This window comes from Delphinapterus leucas, chromosome 15, assembly GCF_059928025.1.
Source record: "Delphinapterus leucas isolate spDelLeu-1000000601 "Yukka" chromosome 15, BTC_Dleu_Yukka2, whole genome shotgun sequence".
NCBI classification, from domain to species: Eukaryota; Metazoa; Chordata; class Mammalia; order Artiodactyla; family Monodontidae; genus Delphinapterus; species Delphinapterus leucas.
In genome coordinates, this window is record NC_143143.1 from 60,287,640 (window position 1) to 60,308,969 (window position 21,330).

The 21,330-nt window shown below is 42.1% G+C and overlaps 1 pseudogene; it reads left to right on the forward strand.

Annotated features, from left to right (window-relative positions):
* The first annotated feature begins 340 nt into the window (after positions 1-340).
* On the forward strand, positions 341-18,507 carry LOC149747471 (signal-regulatory protein beta-1-like; annotated as a pseudogene).
* The last annotated feature ends 2,823 nt before the right edge of the window (positions 18,508-21,330 follow it).

The following is a 21,330-nucleotide window of genomic DNA, read 5'->3' on the forward strand; positions in this document are numbered from 1 at the left end:
CTATGTCTGCACTCTTTGAGTTTCCCTGAGGTCACTGAGGCCCAGTTGTAGTTCTGTATTTGCTTGTTTACTTGTTAGCATCTGTTTATATGCTCCCCGAGGCTGCAGCCAGACAGGGCACATAGTAAGTCCCCAGGGCTGCACACACCGCGGCGCCTCTTTCCGGCTGCTGCTGTGGGGCGCGGCGGGCTCTCAGCGCGCAGTCACAGCCATCTCTTTCCTAGACGGGCAGCCCTTCATCTCTCTGGCGGGCCCGGCTCACAGGACAACCCCTGGGAATCCGGTGCCTTTCAACTGCACCACTGACTCCTTCGGCTCCTCAGACTTCAATGTCACCTGGATGAAGGACAGAGATGAGCATCCAGCCTCAGCTCAGCACCTGGTGACCGGCGACAAAGGCAATTACTCCATCACCAGTAAGGTGTGGAGACACTGTCCCACTAAAATGTCTTGTCGGAGATGACCTGCGAAGTCACGCACGGGGTCCTGGCAGAGCTCTGCGGAAGAGCACGAACCTCTCTGAACGCTCCAAGCTGCGGAGGCGGAAGGCTGGGTGGGGGCATCGCTTTCCTGGATTGACTTTCGGAGTCTTTTGCCCGAAGCCCCCTTGGACTTCCAGTGGGAAATTGGAATTCCGCCTTGCCGTGCCTGATCCCGCTGTAGAGTTGTTAAAGATACAGGTTCCAGAGGCCCCCATGTGGGTTTAGTCCCGACTGTACCACTTCACAATCAATGTGATCTTCGGTAAGTTAACCTCTTTGTGCCTCAATTTCCCCTTAGAATGAGAATAAAATTATCACCTACCTTGTAGGTTTCATGTGAGTATTAAATGAGCTATTTCTTATAAAGCACGTAGAACACTGCCTGACACCCAGTAAGTTGTTTGTGTATATTTGATTTTATTATTATTATCTGGACTAAGTGTCCATTCCAAACATCTTTGTTTTATTAGTATCATTACTATTTTTAATTTTAAATATGTATTATTTATTCAACACAAATGAATTAATTCATCCATTCATCCACAATATCTACTGTGTGTCAGGCACTGTTCTTGGTGCTAGGGATATAGAAATGAATAAAAATAAGTCCTTGTTCTCATGGAAATTATAGTTTATAATTCTTAAAATAATATTTCATGATATGAAATATTTCAACTGCACAGGAAATAACATAGCAGACACCATGCACCCCTACCCGTATTTAATGAGTGCTAACACTTAGCTCTCTTTGCCTTACATTGCGCATACAAGAAAAATTTATTTCTTTTTCAAAAAAGGTAACTGATTTAAGAATGAAAGCTCTAGGCTTGGTTCCTGGGAGAGAAAGACATAGAGGGCAGGCAGATGGGGTAATTTCAACAGATGTTCCTTTCTGTTTCTCTGTCCAGTGGTCCCCACCCCGAAGATCACCACGAAGCCCTCTGGAATGCAAATCCATGTGCATTAGAGAGTGAATCTCCTGTACCATGTGAGCCACTTCTATCCATCCCAGCTGCACCTCACCTGGATGGAGTATCCGTGCACGACACAGACCATGAAATCCCCTCAGGTTATCAGAAGCCCAGACGAGACCTACACTCTGGAGCATACCTGGCAGGCAAAGACCATGCTGGACAGCAGCAAGTTTGCCTGCTGGGTGGTCCAGGATGGACAGCCCCCAGTCCAAGCCAACACCACCCTGTGGGCCCAGGGTGGGAAAAGGTGGGTGCAGCTTCTTGCCCAGCCCCTCTGGGCAGCCAGGCTGGAAACACCTGCCATCTGCCTGGGGTGCAGACAGCAGTAGGTCAGGGACTCAGGGCAGCAAGGGATGAAGGTGAAGGAAGGGAGGATGCCCTGGGGTTGTGATAAAACTCAAGCCTTCATCCCCAAGTTCCATTCCCGCCTCCCCTCTATCCTCCTCAAGAAGGAGTAGGAATTCCCCAATGCCATGAACTCTTCAGGTGGAAAGTTCTCTTGACTGCAGGAAAAGGCAAAGATTAAGGAGAGATGGGCACCAAAATCCCTTCCAGGAAAGCTATAATCAAGACCGGTTCAGCTGAGAGTTTCTGGAGTTCAATTTTAAAGAGAGGCCAGAATTCTCGACAAGATTGCCTGGGAAGTAGGGAGGGTGCAGGTGCAGGATTCTCATTCTCTCTACTACTGAGTTTGCGCTCTCTCACTTCTTTCTCAGTCTCTTTTTTCTCTCTTCTCCCCTCCTCTGTCCCTCATTTTCCTTCTGCTTCTTCTCTTTCTCACCCCCACCCTATCCAAATCAGATTCTATCTCCTCCTATCTACCTTTTGTGTCCTAGATAACATTCTCCACTAGGGAGAGCTGCCCACCAGCAGTTCAGACCTTGAGGACGGATCTTTCCTTGGTCCAGCTGGAATCAGCTTGGGAGAGTGAATGACTGGGCCAGAGGGGATGAACTGGGGAGGGGAGGAGAGGTGGAGAGATAGAAGTATTAGAATTGGCCAGACCTGGACCAGCCAAGGGTGAGCTAGAGTGTGGACTGAGCTCTCCAGAACCACAGGAAGTGGGATAGGACAACTCCCTACAGGCAGCGTGAGCTTCTGGGCCTGCAGCATGTATTACAGCCCAAGCTACCACCAGCAAAAGGGTAGACAGGATGCTGGGCTGCAAAATCACACATCTTCACAACAGAAGCATTGAGCCTGCATTCTATTTCTCCCTGAAAGAACTGGCCTTTTCTGCCTGCTCTAAGAATTCTCAGGGGCAATGAACCCACTACCTTTCAACTTCTCAGTGCCTTTTTTTTTTCGTGTCTAGAAGACAGCGGGATATATAGATCTGTGCGAAAAATTACAGACTGGTCCTTTCTGATCCGAAGCAAGTTACACTATTTCTTTATTGACTCATGCTGAGCTTTTTCTCTGTGTCTTATTTTTCTCCTTCGCCTGCATGCATGTATCTGTCCCACTGCTGCAAGGTTAGCCCCGTGAGAGCATCACTTTGATTCTATCACTCCCCTGTGTAGCTGTTTGATGTGCCTTGTGATCTGCAGCGGGGAAACTTCTTTTTCTGACGTCAGACCCCCTTCCGTTTGTTGTTAATGTGTCTTTGCAGCAACACCTTCTCAGCCTGACCCCTAAAGCCCTTCTTCAGCTCTCACCCCTTACACACTCCCACCTCTGTGCTTCTGGTCATGTTTGCTGACACCTGTAGAGCACTTACTGTGTGACAGGCATCCTCACATACGTTGTTTGATGTTTGACAGCCAGGATAGGCAGCAGAGGGACCAGGTCTCAGGGGTCTCAAATAGCAGAGCTTGGATTAGAAGACAGGGCTGTCTGTTCACAATTCAATGTGTTTTCTGTATTTTTTCCTCCATCCTGTCTAAGAATACAAATCTTAGTGTTATCTCAAGTCTTTTGCAAATCTCCCTCTTAAATACTCTGTATTCATATTTATTTCTTCCTGAATTGTCATGTCTGCCCACATCATTCAATTCTCACCATTGACTCTGAAACTATGGGGCCTCTTGCAAGTCCCTACAGGGGGTTTTGTCCATTTATGCGTCTCCTCCGAGCTGAGACCCTCACAGACCTGAAACAGATACTGGCTCTTAAGTTCGGTCGTGGCCAGACTTTGGAGTCAAATGGATCAGTGTCACCTGGCAGAGCTGCCACGGGCCATCTGGGACCTCAGGCAAAGCACTGCTGTTTCTGAGCTCAGTTACCTCCTCTGAGCAATGAGGACTGTTATGCCCACCAGGTGGGGACCAGCTGGGTCTCCTTCCCTTGACCCCTGCTTGGCATCCAGACATTGGAATGCACAGTGGGTGCTCTGTAATGATGATGGCAGTCTTCATGATGCCTAGACCATGCTGAGTTGAAAGTAGGAAATGATTGAAGTTCACTGATTATTATGAGGAAGCTGTGGAGAAATAGAGGCAGCTGTGATGTAACAGAAAGAGCCCTTGACTTGGTCTGGGGTTGGAATGTGAGTTCTGTTTGCTGTGAGGGACTTGGGTGAGGTACTAACCCTCTCAGCCTTTCCCTCTCTAACATTAGAAATATGATTAATAACAATTCTTTAGGTGGTGGTTGTGAGTATTGGATGACGATAGTTATCATTTATAGAGTGATCACCATGTGTCTTATATTCTTTACTAGTTACTGTATGTAATTTATTAGTTAACTCTGAGAATTAAGAATCATCCCCATTTTACAGATGAGAAAACTGAGGCTTAGAGAGTTGAGTTGTCCAGGCTTATGCAGTAGAGGGGCTGGGAATGTAAACTTGGGCTGAGTGTGACCCCAAAGCCTGTGGTCCTACCCTGTCTCTGTGCTGTTCTGGGAGCAGTGAGACACCCTTCCCTGTCCAGGGACTGAGGACAGAGCTGAGCCTGGTCACTGAGCACAGACCCTGGGTCCTTACTTCCTGGCTAAGAACCCTGGCTCTACTGACCAGCTGTGGATCTTGGACAAGGTACTTAGGGTCTGGGCCTTAGTGTCTTCGTCTGTGAAATGGGGATAGGAATAGCTCCCTCCTCTTAGGGCTGCAATGAGAACTTGGTGGGATAGGTCTCAGAGTCTGTAAGCAGGGTTGTGGGATGTGGGTGTTGGCTGTGAGGTGTGGTTGGGAGTCAGACTCCTTACAAACTGCTGTGGTCCCTGTAGCTTCTTGTCTGGCCTCTGATATCAGCTTCATAACTGAACTGTCAGAATGTAAACTTTAAAGCCTACGGAAGGGGAGGCGATGGGGCTTCTCCACAGTGATGCTGAGGATTTGTTCTCACTGAGTTCGGGCTCCTCTGCATCCTCTCACAGGTGGGGTCTCTCCTACAGGCAGGAGCAGACACGCTTATGCCCTGCAAGGACCCCTTCAGTGATCTGAGCCGGGCAGAAGCATCCAACTGACCTTCATGTCCTCTGGATTCTGCACATGTCAGGTTACTGTGACCTGCATTAAAAACACCCACCAGGGCTTCCCTGGTGGTGCAGTGGTTGAGAGTCCGCCTGCCGATGCAGGGAACGCGGGTTCGTGCCCCGGTCCGGGAAGATCCCACATGCCGCGGGGCGGCTAGGCCCGTGAGCCACGGCCGCTGAGCCTGAGCATCCAGAGCCTGTGCTCCGCAACGGGAGAGGCCACAACAGTGAGAGGCCCGCGTACCGCAAAAAAAAAAAAAAAACACCACCCACCAGCGATTAAAGCCCCGGACCAGCGTCTACCTTAGTGGAGACACCTACAATGTGACCAGAAGTGTGCTCATCTCTCTGCAGGCTGACAACGTGCACTCCCTTGTCCTCTGCCAAGTCAAGCACAGGTCCACACTGGTTTCCCAGAAAACCATCCAGCTAGACCAGTACCTCCGTGATAAGGACATTCTCTTTGTCCAGACGGGTTAGTGCAGAGTTGGGCTTGAAGTTTCTGAACCTTAGTCTCCTCGACTGATAAATGGGATATCCCTCACTTTGTTGTGGCAAGAATTCAGTGAAGTGATACTGGTAAAGTAATTAACACATCTCTTGCTCATTAACCACAGAGAAGTGACAATTGTTATTTGTCTTTATTATTAATATTCACATCACTTCTCAGAACTCAGTTTCTTCAGCTGTAAAATGGAGAAAAAATATCTTCTGGGAATTTAATTTTATTATTATAATTTTTTTATATGAAGAGGATTTAAAGCCCTTTGTGAATGTCTAAATTTTAGATGCAATGATGATTTTTTTATCTTTACTCATATCTGGGTAAGGGCCTAATTTTCCATCAGTTTTTTTTTAATTGATTTTGATTTTCTTGGCCTAGATCAATACTTGACTGGTCTGCAAATCACATTACATGAAATCCCTTCATAGTGTACCTAGTAGGAATATTAGTGATCATCTCATTGTTTACAACTCTAAAGCCCAGAGAAGGCAAGTGAGTTGTCCAAGGCTGCACAGCAGTAAAATTAATTCCTTAAATATTTATAGGACTTTAAAGTTTACAAAATATTTTCCTCATTTTTTTGCTATTATTGTGGAGGGAAACACATCATTTTACATGGATAAAATATTGATACTAATGACTCAAATGAGCACAGCACACTGTCAATATACACATTTGTATGGATTGGCTTATTTAGTGTGTACAACTGCCCTGTACTGCTTATCGCATTCATGGTTTATAGAAGGAAACTGAGGTTGTAAAAAGTGAAGTCTGCCCGAGGCTGTGAAGCTGGTGAGTGAGAGACCTTTTGACATGAATTCAGGCTCTGACTGCTATTCACCAGCTGTGGGACCTCCTGCTTCTTGTTTAAGTTCTCTGAGTCTCACTATCTTTGAGTGTAAAATAGGAAAATAATAATGCAGGGAGTATTATTATATAATTCCCTGGAGTTAGGACAATTGTTTGGAGAAGCAAAAGTCATAGATAATAAAAATATTAACAAACAAATTGATTATTTATAAATTAGCTTCCTCATTAAACCCTCCCTGCTCAACACTTCCTGCATCTCAGGTTGGGTTTCCCATCATGGAAATAACTTTCTGGGTGTCTTTCTTTGTGTTTCCCTGGAGGCACAGCCTGAAACCCGGTCTTGGGTGCAGGTGGTTGTGAGATGATTCAGGGAGGCTGGGATAAGAGATGGAGCTAGTGAGACAGGGAATAAGGGACACCCCAGAATGGGTATTATTGAACTGGGTGCCCCTGTGAGTGACTGAGGCTCAGTGCCACTGGGGATCCTCTGAGGAACTCTGTAGACTCTTCCTCAGGATTGTCCATGGAGGAGGGAGGCTGGGATGTGCCTGCATGGCATTTCACGATTGTGGAGAACTCCTGAGGCAGAGTATTGCGGAAGAGCTTCAGGAATCTGAGATAGAAGGTGGCACCACCCAGCACTGCTGCCCTGAGATCAGGTGGCTGCAGGAGGTGGTGTGGCGCCCAGAAACCCTCTGCTCTAGGGGGTGGGTCTTTCCTTGATTGAAATGTGGCAAACATCAAACCACATTGTACAATTAGAATCCACATCCATTGCTAAGTGAAATCAGAAACTTGGCAAAGTGTATTTCAAGTAATTGGTGTAAATGATATTTTAGAACTGCTGGGATCCCAAGTGAATCTTCCCACATTTAAAGATGAAACAAGAAAGAAAAAAATCTATGATCATAATGATCCTGCGGGCACTTCAAAAGATAACATTTTGATGAAAAGAGGCCCCTTAAAATTGATAGAACAGTTAAATAATTTCAAATAATTTTTCAAAATTACCTTTTAAATTAAATTTTATTTTTTTAAATTTTTATTTATTTATTTATTTATTTTTAACATCTTTATTGGAGTATAATTGCTTTACAATGGTGTGTTAGTTTCTGCTTTATAACAAAATGAATCAGCTATACATATACATATATCCCCATATCTCTTCCCTCTTGCATCTCCCACCCTCACGCCCTCCCTATCCCACCCCTCTAGGTGGTCACAAAGCACCGAGCTGATCTCCCTGTGCCATGCGGCTGCTTCCCACTAGCTATCTATTTTACGTTTGGTAGTGTACATATGTCCATGCCTCTCTCTCACTTTGTCCCAGCTTACCCTTCCCCCTCCCCATGTCCTCAAGTCCATTCTCTAGTAGGTCTGTGTCTTTATTCCCGTCTTGCCCCTAGGTTCTTCATGACCATTTTTTTTTTTTTAGATTCCATATATATGTGTTAGCATACGGTATTTGTTTTTCTCTTTCTGACTTACTTCACTCTGTATGACAGACTCTAGATCGATCCACCTCACTACAAATAGCTCAATTTCATTTCTTTTTATGACTGAACTAATAGTCCATTGTATATATATGCCACATTGTCTTTATCCATTCACCTGTCAATGGACACTTAGGTTGCTTCCATGTCCTGGCTATTGTAAATAGAGCTGCAATGAACATTGTGGTACATGACTCTTTTTGAATTATGGATTTCTCAGGGTATATGCCCAGTAGTGGGATTCCTGTGTCGTATGGTAGTTCTATTTTTGTTTTTTTAAGGAACCTCCATACTGTTCTCCATAGTGGCCATATCAATTTACATTCCCACTAACAGTGCAAGAGGGTTCCCTTTTCTCCACACCACCTCCAGCATTTATTGCTTGTAGATTTTTTGATGACGGCTATTCTGACTGGTGTGAGATGATATCTCATTGTAGTTTTGATTTGCATTTCTCTAATGATTAATGATGTTGAGCATTCTTTCATGTGTTTGTTGGCAATCTATATTACTTCTTTGGAGAAATGTCTATTTAGGTCTTCTGCCCATTTTTGGATTGGTTTATTTGTTTTTTTGATATTGAGCTGCATGAGCTGCTTGTAAATTTTGGAGATTAATCCTTTGTCAGTTGCTTCATTTGCAAATAGTTTCTCTCACTCTGAGGGTTGTCTTTTGGTCTTGTTTATGGTTTCCTTTGCTGTGCAAAAGCTTTGAAGTTTCACTAGGTCCCATTTGTTTATTTTTGGTTTTTTTTCCATTTCTCTAGGAGGTGGGTCCAAAAGGATATTGCTGTGATTTATGTCATGGAGTGTTCTGCCTAAATTTTCCTCTAAGAGTTTGATAGTGTCTGGCCTTACATTTAGGTCTTTAATCCATTTTGACTTTATTTTTGTGTATGGTGTTAGGAGGTGTTCTAATTTCATTCTTTTACATGTCCAATTTTCACAGCACCAATTATTGAAGAGGCTGTCTTTTCTCCATTGTATATTCTTGCTTCCTTTATCAAAGATAAGGTGAGCATATGTGCGTGGGTTTATCTCTGGGCTTTCTATCCTGTTCCATTGATCTATATTTCTGTTTTTGTGGCAATACCATACTGTCTTGATTACTGTGGCTTTGTAGTATAGTCCAAAGTCAGGGAGCCTGATTCCACCAGCTACGTTTTTCTTTCTCAAGATTGCTTTGGCTATTCAGGGTCTTTTGTGTTTCCATACAAATTGTGAAATTTTTTGTTCTTGTTCTGTGAAAAATGCCATTGGTACTTTGATAGGGATTGCATTGAATCTGTAGATTGCTTTGGATAGTATAGTCATTTTAACAATGTTGATTCTTTCAACCCAAGAACATGTTATATCTCTCCATCTATTTGTATCATGTTTAATTTCTTTCATCAGTATCTTATAGTTTTGTGCATACAGGTCTTTTGTCTCCTTAGGTAGGTTTATTCCTAGGTATTTTGCTCTTTTTGTTGCAATGGTAAATGGGAGTGTTTCCTTAATTTCGCTTTCATATTTTTCATCATTAGTGTGTAGGAATGCAAGACATTTCTGTGCATTAATTTCGTATCCTGCAACTTTACCAAATTCATTGATTAGCTCTAGTAAGTAGTTTTTGTGGTAGCATCTTTAGGATTCTCTATGTATAGTATCATGTCATCTGCAAACAGTGACAGCTTTACTTCTTCTTTTCCAATTTGGATTCCTTTTATTTCCTTTTTCTTCTCTGATTGCTATAGCTAAAACTTCCAAAACAATGTTGAATAATAGTGGTGAGAGTGGGCATCCTTGTCTTGTTCCTGATCTTAGTGGAAATGGTTTCAATTTTTCACCATTGAGGAAGATATTGGCTGTGGGTTTGTCATATATGGCCTTTATTATGTTGAGGTAAGTTACCTCTATGCCTACTTTCTGGAGAGTTTTTATCATAAATCAGTGTTGATTTTTTTCAGAAGCTTTCTCTTCATCTATTGAGATGATCTTTTTTTTTTGTGGTACGCGGGCCTCTCACTGTTATGGCCTCTCCCATTGCAGAGCACAGGTTCAGGATGCGCAGGCTCAGTGGCCATGGCTCACAGGCCTAGCCACTCCACGGCATGTGGGATCATCCCGGACCAGGGCACAAACCCGTGTCCCCTGCATTGGCAGGCGGACTCTCAACCACTGCACCACCAGGGAAGCCCTGTCGAAGATTTTTAATCACAGCCTCAATTTCAGTGCTTGTGATCGGTCTGTTTATATTTTCTATTTCTTCCTGGTTCAGTCTCGGAAGGTTGTGCTTTTGTAAGAATTTGTCCATTTCTTCCAGGTTGTCCGTTATATTGGCATAGAGTTGCTTGTAGTAATCTCTCATGATCCTTTGTATTTCTGCAGTGTCAGTTGTTACTTCTCTTTTTTCATTTCTCATTCTACTGATTTGAGTCTTCTCCCTTTTTTCTTGATGAGTCTGGCTAATGGTTTATCAATATTTTTATCTGCTCAAAGAACCAGCTTTTAGTTTTATTGATCTTTGCTATTGTTTCCTTCATTTCTTCTTCATTTATTTCTGATGTGACCTTTATGATTTCTTTCCTTCTGCTAACTTCGGGTTTTCTTTGTTCTTCTTCCTCTAATTGCTTTAGGTCTAAGTTACATTGTTTATTTGAGATGTTTCTTGTTTCTTAAGGTAGGATTGTATTGGTATAAACTTCCCTCTTAGAACTGCTTTTGCTGCATCCCATAGGTTTTGGGTCATCACATTTTCATTGTCATTTGTTTCTAGGTATTTTTTGATTTCCTCTTTGATTTCTTCAGTGATCTCTTGGTCATTAAGTAGTGTATTGTTTATCCTCCATGTGTTTGTATTTTTTACAGATTGTTTCCTGTAAGTGATATCTAGTCTCATAGCGTTGTGGTCAGAAAAGATAGTTGATACGATTTCAGTTTTCTTAAATATACCAAGGCTTGATTTGTGACCCAAGATATGATCTATCCTGGAGAATGGTCCTTGAGCACTTGAGGTGAAAGTGTATTCTGTTAGTTTTGTATGGAATGTCCTATAAATATCAATTAAGTCCATCTTGTTTAATGTATCATTTAAAGCTTGTGTTCCCTTATTTATTTTCATTTTGGATGATCTGTCCATTGGTGAAAGTGGGGTGTTAAAGTCCCCTACTATGTTGTGTTACTGTCGATTTCCCCTTTTATGGCTGTTAGTATTTGCCTTATGTATTGAGGTGCTCCTATATTGGGTGCATAGATATTTACAATTGTTATATCTTCTCCTTGGACTGATCCCTTTATCATTATGTACTGTCCTTCTTTGTCTCTTGTAATAGTCTTTATTTTAAAGTCTCTTTTGTCTGATATGAGAACTGCTACTCCAACTTTCTTTTGATTTCCATTTGCATAGAATATCTTTTTCCATCCCCTCACTTTCAGTCTGTATGTGTCCCTAGGTCTGAAGTGGGTCTCTTGTAGACAGTATATGTACAGGTCCTGTTTGTGTATCCATTCAGCCAGTCTATGTCTTTTGGTTGGAGCATTTACATTTAAGGTAATTATCCATATGTATGTTCCTATTACCATTTTCTTAATTGTTTTGGGTGTGTTATTGTAGGTCTTTTCCTTCCTTGTGTTTCCTGCCTAAAGAAGTTCCTTTAGCATTTGTTGTAAAGCTGGTTTGGTGGTGCTGAATTCTCTTAGCTTTTGCTTGTCTGTAAAGGTTTTAATTTGTGTATCGAATCTGCATGAGATCCTTGCTGGGTAGAGTAATCTTGGTTGTAGGTTTTTCCCTTTCATCACTTTAAATATGTCCTGCCACTCCCTTCTGGCTTGCAGAGTTTCTGCTGAAAGCTCAGCTGTTAACCTTATGGGGATTCCTTTGTATATTATTTGTTGTTTTTCCCTTGCTACTTTTAATATTTTTTCTTTGTATTTAATTTTTGACAGTTTGCTTATTATGTGTCTTGGCGTGTTTCTCCTTGGATTTATCCTGTATGGGACTCTCTGTGCTTCCTGGACTTGATTAACTATTTCCTTTCCCATAGTAAGGAAGTTTTCAACTATAATCTCTTCAAATATTTTCTCAGTCGCTTTCTTTTTCTCTTCTTCTTCTGGGACCCCTATAATTCGAACGTTGGTGTGTTTAATATTGTCCCAGAGGTCTCTGAGACTGTCCTCAATTCTTTTCATTCTTTTTTCTTTTTTCTGCTCTGCAGTAGTTATTTCCACTATTTTATCTTCCAGGTCACTTATCCATTCTCCTGCCTCAGTTATTCTGCTATTGATTTCTTCTAGAGAATTTTTAGTTTCATTTATTGTATTTTTCATCATTGTTTGTTTGCTCTTTAGTTCTTCTAGGTCCTTGTTAAACATTTCTTATATTTTCTCCATTCTATTTCCAAGATTTTGGATCATCTTTACTATCATTATTCTGAATTCTTTTTCAGGTAGACTGCCTATTTTCTCTTCATTTGTTTGGTCTGGTGGGTTTTTACCTTGCTCCTTCATCTGCTGTGTGTTTCTCTGTCTTCTCATTTTGCTTAACTTACTGTGTTTGGGGTCTCCTTTTCGCAGGCTGCAGGTTCATAGTTCTCCTGTTTTTTGGTGTCTGCCCCCAGTGGCTTAGGTTGGTTCAGTGGGTTGTGTAGGCTTCCTGGTGGAGGGGACTGGCACTTGTGTTCTGGAGGCTGAGGCTGGATCTTGTCTTTCTGGTGGGCAGGACCACGTCCGGTGCTGTCTTTTGGGGTTTCTGTGAACTTATTATGATTTTAGGCAGCCTCTCTGCTAATGGGTGGGGTTGTGTTCCTTTCTTGCTAGTTGTTTGACATAGGGTGTCCAGCACTGTAACTTTCTGGTCATTAGGTGGAGCTGGGTCTTGGCAGTGAGATGGAGCTCTCTGGGAGATTATTGCTGTGTGATATTATGTGGAGCTGGGAGGTCTCTGGTGGACCAATGTCCTAAACTCGGCTCACCCACCTCAGAGGCACAGGCCTGACGCCCGGCCAGAGCACGAAGAGCCTGTCATTCACTCGGCTCAGAAAAAGGAGAAAAAGGAAAAAAAAAAATATATATATATATATTTCATTGCTCCCAAAGTCAACCTCCTCAATTTGGGATGATTCGTTGTCTATTCTGGTGTTCCACAGATGAAGGGTACTTCAAATTGATTGTGGAGATTTAATCCACTGCTTCTGAGGCTGCTGGGAGAGATTTCCCTTTCTATTCTTTGTTTGCACAGCTCCGGGGGGTTCAGCTTTGGGTTTGGCCTCGCCTCTGCATGTAGGTCGCCCCCTTTCTATTCTTTGTTCGCACAGCTCCGGGGGTTCAGCTTTGGGTTTGGCCCTGCCTGTGCATGTAGGTCGCCTGAGGGATTCTGTTCTTCGCTCAGACAGGACGGGGTTAAAGGAGCCGCTGATTAGTGGGCTCTGGCTCACTCAGGCCGGCGGGGGGCGGGGGCGGGGAGAGAGGTGAATGGAATGCGGGGCGAGCCTGCATGATGTTGCAACAGCCTGAGGCGTGCCGTGTGTTCTCCCGGGGAAGTTGTCCCTGGATCCCCGGACCCTGGCAGTGGCGAGCTGCACAGGCTCCCGGGAAGGAAAGTTTGGATAGTGACCTGTGCTTGCACACAGGCTTCTTGGTGAGTGTAGCGGCAGCCTTAGCGTCTCACGCCTGTCTGTGGGGGCCACGCTGATAGCTGCGGCTCGCGCCCATCTCTGGAGCTCGTTTAGGAGACGCTCTTAATCCCCTCTCCTCGTGCACTGTGAAACAAAGAGGCAAGAAAGTCTCTTGCCTCTTTGGCAGCTCCAGACCTTTTCCTGGACACACTCCCGTCTAGCTGTGGCGCACTAGCCCCCTTCAGGCTGTGTTCACGCAGCCAACACCAGTCCTCTCCCTGGGATCTGACCTCCGGAGCCCGAGCCTCAGCTCCCAGCCCACACTCGCCCTGGCGGGTAAGCAGACAAGTCTCTCGGGCTGGTGAGTGCTGGTCGGCCCTGATTCTCTGTGCGGGAATCTCTCCGCTTTGCCCTCTGCACCCTTGTTGCTGCGCTCTCCTCCGTGGCTCCGAAGCATCCCCCCGCCCCGCCCCCCCCGCCACCCGCAGTCTCCGCCAGCGAAGGGGCTTCTAGTGTGTGGAAACCTTTCCCCCTTCACGGCTCCCTCCCACTGGTGCAGGTCCCCTCCCTATTCTTTTGTCTCTGTTTCTTCTTTTTTTTTTTGCCCTACCCAGGTACGTGGGGGAGTTACTTGCCTTTGGGGAGGTCTGAGGTCTTCTGCCAGCGTTCAGTAGGTGTTCTGTAGGGGTTGTTCCACATGTAGATGTATTTGTGGGGAGGAAGGTGATCTCCACGTCCTACTCTTCTTCCATCTTGAAGCTCCTCCCTCAAAATTACCTTTTAATGATTGTGTGTGAATGTGAAATTTTAAATGAAGGGTTTGATGGTACTTGGTATAAGTTTTTAGGAAAAAAGTAATGCCAACGTCCTTACACTTCCAACACTTGTTCCTTCCAAGAGTTGGTGCATAGTTGTCATTATATTCTATGCTTAATTAAAATATAACTTAAAATTATTTTAATAATTGAAGTGTTTTTCAAGTTCAAATTTGAATCAATTCCTCTTTGACAATTTCACTGAAACTGGGACATGATTTTGTAGGGTCCTTCTATTGGCTTTTTGTTGTCTTTTCTAATACCAGATAGCTGTATGTGTTTGTATCATTTGGTTGTGAAGAATAAATAAGTTAACACATGTGCAGTGACTCAAACATTGCTCTCAGTGCATGGGAGCAGTTATCATCAGCTGTGCCTGGGTCTCTGTCCTCCCAACAGTGTCCTGGACCCTGTACAGCCCAGAGAGCTCACTGGTGACTGGAGTGGTCTCGCTGAGACCCTCCATCCTTTTATTGGTCCTTGTCACCCTCTGGAGACCATGGCACTTGCTTGGTGGTACCTTGCCTTGGCCTGCTTTCCACAGGCACCACCAGACCTTCACAATTTGTTCTCAGGGTTCTGCTCTTTGCTTGGTAGGAATCCCTGCCTGTGTGCTGAAGGGGAAAGACTGAGAACAGATAGTGACCTTCTGGGCATGGTGTCTTGCTTGGTTGTCCACACATTAGCAGTATCATTGATGTAAACATACAGGTTGAGGTGGGTTGAATATAAAGAAACAATATTTGGAGAACAAACATATGCTTAGTTTTTTTCAAATTGCACTACATAAAAGGAGTTTCTCTCTCTACCTTAGACCAAGAGCTGAAGTCTATCTTAACTGGACCCCTGATCTGACCTTAGACAATTTCATAATAAGCATCTTGGAAACAGAGGGAAGGTGACCTGCACAGGGTCTTGCATTTGGTTGTGGTTTCAGTGCAGGGACCAGAATCTGGTTCTCCCATCCCTTGGTTTAGTGTGAAAACTGCACCATGCTGTGTGTTCCTATGAATTCTACTGAAACCCTTAATGGATTTTAGCATTTTAGAAATCTCCCAAATTTTCTTCAGTGTACATATATTCTACTTCATAGCTGAAAAATTTGGTTGAAAAAAATTCCAGAAGTTTTTAGGTAATAATTCCAGCAGCCTGCAATCATAAATGCTTATAGCCTTATAGTTTGGGTGTCAGAATAGCAAATGGTTAAACCCTGTGTCTGGCATAACTCCTGTTTGCCACCTGTGACCTTGAGTAAATATTTAACTTCTCCAAACCTAAGTTTCTTCCTCTGTCAAATATTAGTATCATGGAGTCATGAAGATCAGAAGCTAGGAATCTTCATAAAGTCATAGAGTAAGTCAATTGATATATAGGTTCTTAAATAGAATTCAGGTTCACGTTTTCCTATTTAATGGCCACAGTGGAAAAGAAAGGAAGGATTAGGACAGCTTCATCATTCCATGCTTCCATCCAAGCGTGCATTCACTCATGCATTCCCACTGTCTTTCAACCATGAGATTACTTATGCATGCACCTGTTAACCAATATCTAACTCCTTCTAAGTGGCAGGCCCTGGGCAGACGACCCCATGCTCAAGGAGCCCCCGGGTTCCCACAGTGAACTTCCTACAATAATTGTCTGCTTTCTCTGGGCTGTGTCAGTTTCCCCTTGCATGACCGTTTCCAAGTCTTCACCCTCCTTGGACTTGGTGGCTGTTACCTGCCTTGTGCAGTGATTCTATCCACAGAGTATGCATCTCACCTGGTTGAAGAACTTCCATATGTTCAAGGGAGCTGAGCAACCCAGGTCAAAGCAGAATAGTGATGGGACGTACACCTTGGAAAGCTTGTATTTGGTGAATGCCTCGGTGCAGGTGTCTGAGCATGTGCTCACCTGTAAGGTGCAGCATGAGGCACAGTTTCACATCCAGGCCAGCCTCATACTGTTCGCTGCATATACAGACCCATTGTATGTGCCCCGGGCACATATAAATGTACTGGGAGCCCAGGTAAGCTCACCTCTACACCTGTGAGAAACTGGGTGACCTCTGTTTCCAAGTGGAGTGAGATATTAACTCACAGAGTCCCATTTGATATCTTCTCTGCCTATTGTTACCTAGGTCCAGATATGCCTGCCCTTATCTTTGTGGCTTTCCTTCTGGGCTTCACGGTTCTGCTGGTAATCAGTTTCATAGTCACCTACTTCCACAGGTGCTGGAGCCTATAACAGGTGAGTTGATGGCAGCCTTAATCCTTAGAGAGGGAGATCAGGGCCTTCCTGAACTGGCAAGAGGAATCCAGGGTGAGCCCAAAAGTCACACAGCAATCCAGCCTCAAGGAAGAGTTCTGAACAATCTTATTTCCTCCCAATGTGTCTTGGAATTCTCAGAGGCTTTCAACTCTCATACATTATTTAGTACCCTGGAATTTGAAGTTTTTACAGTTATGTTCGTTGGGACACTGGAGGTGAGGATCCAAGGTATGGAGTTGCGATAAAGGTCCAAGATTTGAGACCCAATCTCCAAAGAGCCCTTCCATAAACTGTTGTATATTCAGTTATCACATGGTATATCCTAGGAATGAATAAGGAAAGTATTATTAAAATCAACTAATGGAACCTATCTGGGGGACTTGGATGTGCTGACTAGTAACACAGGTGAATGTGGGTATGGGAGAGAGTTCACAACTTAGAAAGTGGTGTTGGGTGTAGTGAGTAAGGACTTCATTTCTGATCAGTGCCATGAACCCAGGCCGTGCTGAGTGCCTGCCACATAGTATGTACCCAAAAAACATTTGTGGAATTAATGAATGAATGTTTTCCCCAATAGCTGTTGCATACTCTTCGATACACTGCTTCCTCCCCTGTGCAAGGGGCTCAAGTGGAGAGAAGCTGTAAGGACCAGAGGTGACCCAAGACCGCCCCCCTTCACTCTGCTGTCCCCACCTCCACCATGCACATGCTCCCTTCCACACACCCTCCTATGTTTCTTCTGTCTGAGCTTTGGAGCTGAGTCAAGGATGGACGTAGGTCATGGATATCCGTAATGTCTGACCCTGATGCTTTGAGCTTCAAACTTCCTCCACCCAAAAGAGAAGCAAGTAGATCCAGAAAAGAGGTTTCCATTGTGCCCCTGATCGTGAACAACCTTTAATTTTCAGAGCACTTCTTACTTACGTCCAGAGCTTTCGCAAGTGTGATTTCATTTTAACACATATATATTTAAAACCACTAAGTTGAATAAGCATTTTTCTACTCTGAAATTTATAGAGAATAATATAAAAATATCCATGGACCTATCTACCATGCTATCTTTGCAAACTGTTCACATTTTATTATGATCTGTTGTTCCTTTTAAAATTTGGTATTTGGATTTGGTATTTATAATCTCAATCATGATTTCATACTTCTACAACATATGTATAAATCTTTAAGCAATATATACTATTACTTGCATGTTTTAACTTTTATATAAATGCTATTATACTGTATACAGCATCCTTGAAGTTTTATTTTTATACTTAACACAGTTTGTGGGATTTACTTATGTTAGTATATGTAGCTTCATTTTCTTAATTTCCACTGCTCTATAGCTTCTATTATAAGAGTATGCTACAATGTATTGATTTTTTTGTGATGGATATTAAATCTTTAATGTTTTGCTGGTACAATTTTCACAAATATTTTTATCTTTTCTTCCTTGGCACATATGGGAGAGTCCCTCTTCCTTTGGTGTGGTCCACAAAGCAGACTATTGGTATCATTTGGAGATTTTGTTATATATCTTTTTAAAAAGGTTTTCAATTCTTTTTCTAAAATAATTTTTATTGGAGTATGGTTGCTTTACAATGTTGTGTTAGCCTCCACTGCACAACAAAATGAATCAGCCATACACATACAAATATCCACTCCCTTTTGGACTTGCCTCCCATTTAGGTTCCACAGTGCGTTAGGTAGAGTTCCTTGTGCTATACAGTATGTTCCCATCACTTGTCTATTTTATACATAGTATCAATAAAGGATATGTGTCAATCCTAGTGGTTTTCACTTCTCGATCAAGTTTTGCTCTTTCCATTAATGTCTTTGATCTCACTTTATTTTTCGTGTGTGTGTGTATGTGTGTGTGTGTGTGTGTGTGTGTATTACAGGTGGGGATCTTATTGAGATATTATTATTATTATTATTATTTTGATCCACACTGCCCCTTTGCCGTACATCAAGTTTTCATAAATTTCTGGTTCTTTTAATGCGGTTTTCATTCCATTGAGCTCTTTGTCTATCTCTCTGACCAAACTACCCTGTCTTAGTTAGAATAGCTTTATAATAAGTTTTAGTACCTCAGTTGGGTAAATCTTCCCACCTTTTCTGGTTGTTCAAAGCTGTCATGGCTATTTTTGGCCCCCATGTGTTTTATTTTACTTTATTTTCTGCTTTCCAGAAATTGAAGTATAGTTGATTTACAATATTATGTTAGTTTTAGGTGTACAACATAGTGATTCAAGATTTTTATAGATTGTACTCCATTTAAAGTTATTACAAAATAATGGCTATATTTTCTTGTGCTATACAATATATCCTTGTTGCTTGTTTTTTTTTTTACATAGTAATTTTTAGATCTTAATCCCCTTCCCTCTCCCCACTGGTAACTACCAGTTTGTTCTTTATATCTATGAGTCTCTTTCTGTTTTGTTATATTCATTCATTTTTTTATTTTTTACATTCCATGTATAAGTGATAACACAGTATTTGTCCTTCTCTGTCTGACTTAGTTCACTAAGCGTAATACCCTGCAGGTCCAACCACGTTGTTGCAAATGGCAGAATTTCATTTTTAAAAATGACTAAGTAACATTCCATTATATATATGTATATAATATATATATTATATATATACCACATCTTTATTATCCATTCATCTGATGATAGACACGTAGGTTGCTTCCATACCTCAGCTATTATAAATAATGCTGCTATGAACATTGGGGTTCATGTATCTTTCCAAATTAGTGTGTATGTTTTATTTGAATAGAGTGGAATTGCTGGGTATATGGTAGTTCTATTTTCAGTTTTCTGAGGAACCTCCATACTGTTTAACACAGTGGCTGCATCAATTTACAATACCACCAACAGTGTACTATGGTTCCCTTTTTTCCACATCCTCACCAATATTTGTTATTTGTAGAATTTTTGATGATAGTCATTTTGACAGGTGTAAGGTGATGTCTCATTGTGGTTTTAATTTGCATTTTCTGGTGATTAGCAATGTTGAGCATCTTTTCATATGCCTGTTGGCCATCTATATGTCTTCTTTGGAAAAACGTCTATTCAGGTCTTCTGTCCATTTTTTAATTGGGTTGTTTTTTGGTATTGAGTTGTATGATCTGTTTATATATTTTGGAAATTAACCCCTTATTGGTCATATTATTTGCAAAATATTTTCTTCCATTCAGTAGGTTGTCTTTTTGTTTTGTCAATGATTTCCTTTGCTGTGCAAAAGCTTTTAATTTTATTAGGTCCCATTTGTTTGTTTTTGCTTTTCTTTCTTTTGCTTTAGGAGCCCGTTACAAAAAATATTGCTACAATTTATGTCAAAGGGTGTTCTGCCTAGGAGTTTCATGGTTTCGGGTGTTACATTTAGTTCTTTAATCAGTTACAATTTATTTTTGTGTATGGTGTGAAGGAATGTTCTAATTTCATTCTTTTACGTGTTGCTATCCAGTTTTCCCAGCACCACTTATTGAAGAGACTGTCTTTTCTCCATTGTATATGCTTGCATTCTTTGTCATAGATTAACTGACCGTAAGTGTGTGGGTTTATCTCTAGGCTTTCTATTCTGTTCCATTGAGCTATGTGGCTGTTTTGTGCCAATACCATGCTGTTTTGATTACTATAGCTTTGTAGTATAGTCTGAAGTAAGAAAGCATGATACTTCTAGCTTTGTTCTTTTTTCTCAAATTGCTTTGGGAATTCAGGATCTTTTGTGGTTCCATATAAATTTTAGGATTATTTGTTCTACCTGTATGAAAAATGTCATGGGTATTTTGATAGGGATTGCATTGAATCTGTAGATTGCTTTGGGTAGTATAGTCATTTTCACAATATTGATTCTTCCAATCCACGAACATGGTATATCTCTCCATCTGTTTGTGCCACCTTTGATTTCTTTCATCAGTGTCTTATAGTTTTCTGAGTACAGGTCTTTTACCTCCTTAGGTAGGTTTATTCCTAGGTATTTTATTCTTTTGTTGCAATGGTGAACGGGATTGTTTCCTTAACTTCTCTTTCTGATCTTTCATTGTTAGTGTATAGGAATGCAAGAGATTTCTGTACATTAATTTTGTATCCTGCACTTTACCAAATTCATTGATTAGTTCTAGTAGTTTTCTGGTGATATCTTTTTTTTAAATTAATTAATTAATTAATTAATTAATTAATTTTTGGCTAGTTCAGTCTTTGCTGCTGCACCCTGACTTTCTTTAGTTGTGGTGAGCAGGGTTACTCTTCATTGCAGTATGCGGGCTTCTCATTGCGGTGGCTTCTCTTGTTCCAGAGCATGGGCTCTAAGCATGTGGGCTTCAGTAGTTATGGCTTGTGGGGTGTAGAGAGCAGGCTTAGTAGTTGTGGTGCCCAGGCTTAGTTGCTCCACAGCATGTGGGATCTTCCTGAACCAGGGCACGAACCTGTGTCCCCTGCATTGGCAGGTGGAATCTTAACCACTGCGCCTCCTGGGAAGCCCTCTGGTGGCATCTTTAGGATTATCTATGTATAGTATCATGTCATCTGCAAACAGTGACAGTTTTACTTCTTCTTTTCCAATTTGTATTCCTTTTATTTCTTTTTCTTCTCTGATTGCTGTGACTAGGACTTCCAAAATGATGTTGAATAATAGTTGTAAGAGTGGATATCCTTGTCTTGTTCCTGATCTGAGAGGAAATGCTTTCAGTGTTTCACCATTGAGAATGATGTTTGCTGTGGGTTTGTCATATATGGCCTTTATTACGTTGAGGTAGGTTCTCTCTATGCCCACTTTCTGGACAGTTTTTTATCAGAAATCGGTGTTGAATTTTGTAAAAAGCTTTTTCTGCATCTATTGAGATGATTATACTGTTTTTATTCTTCAGTTTGTTAATATGGTGTATCACATTGATTGATTTGCACATATTGAAGAATCCTTGGATCCCTGGGATAAATCCCATTTCATCATGGTATGTGATACTTTTATGTGTTGTTGGATTCTGTTTGCTA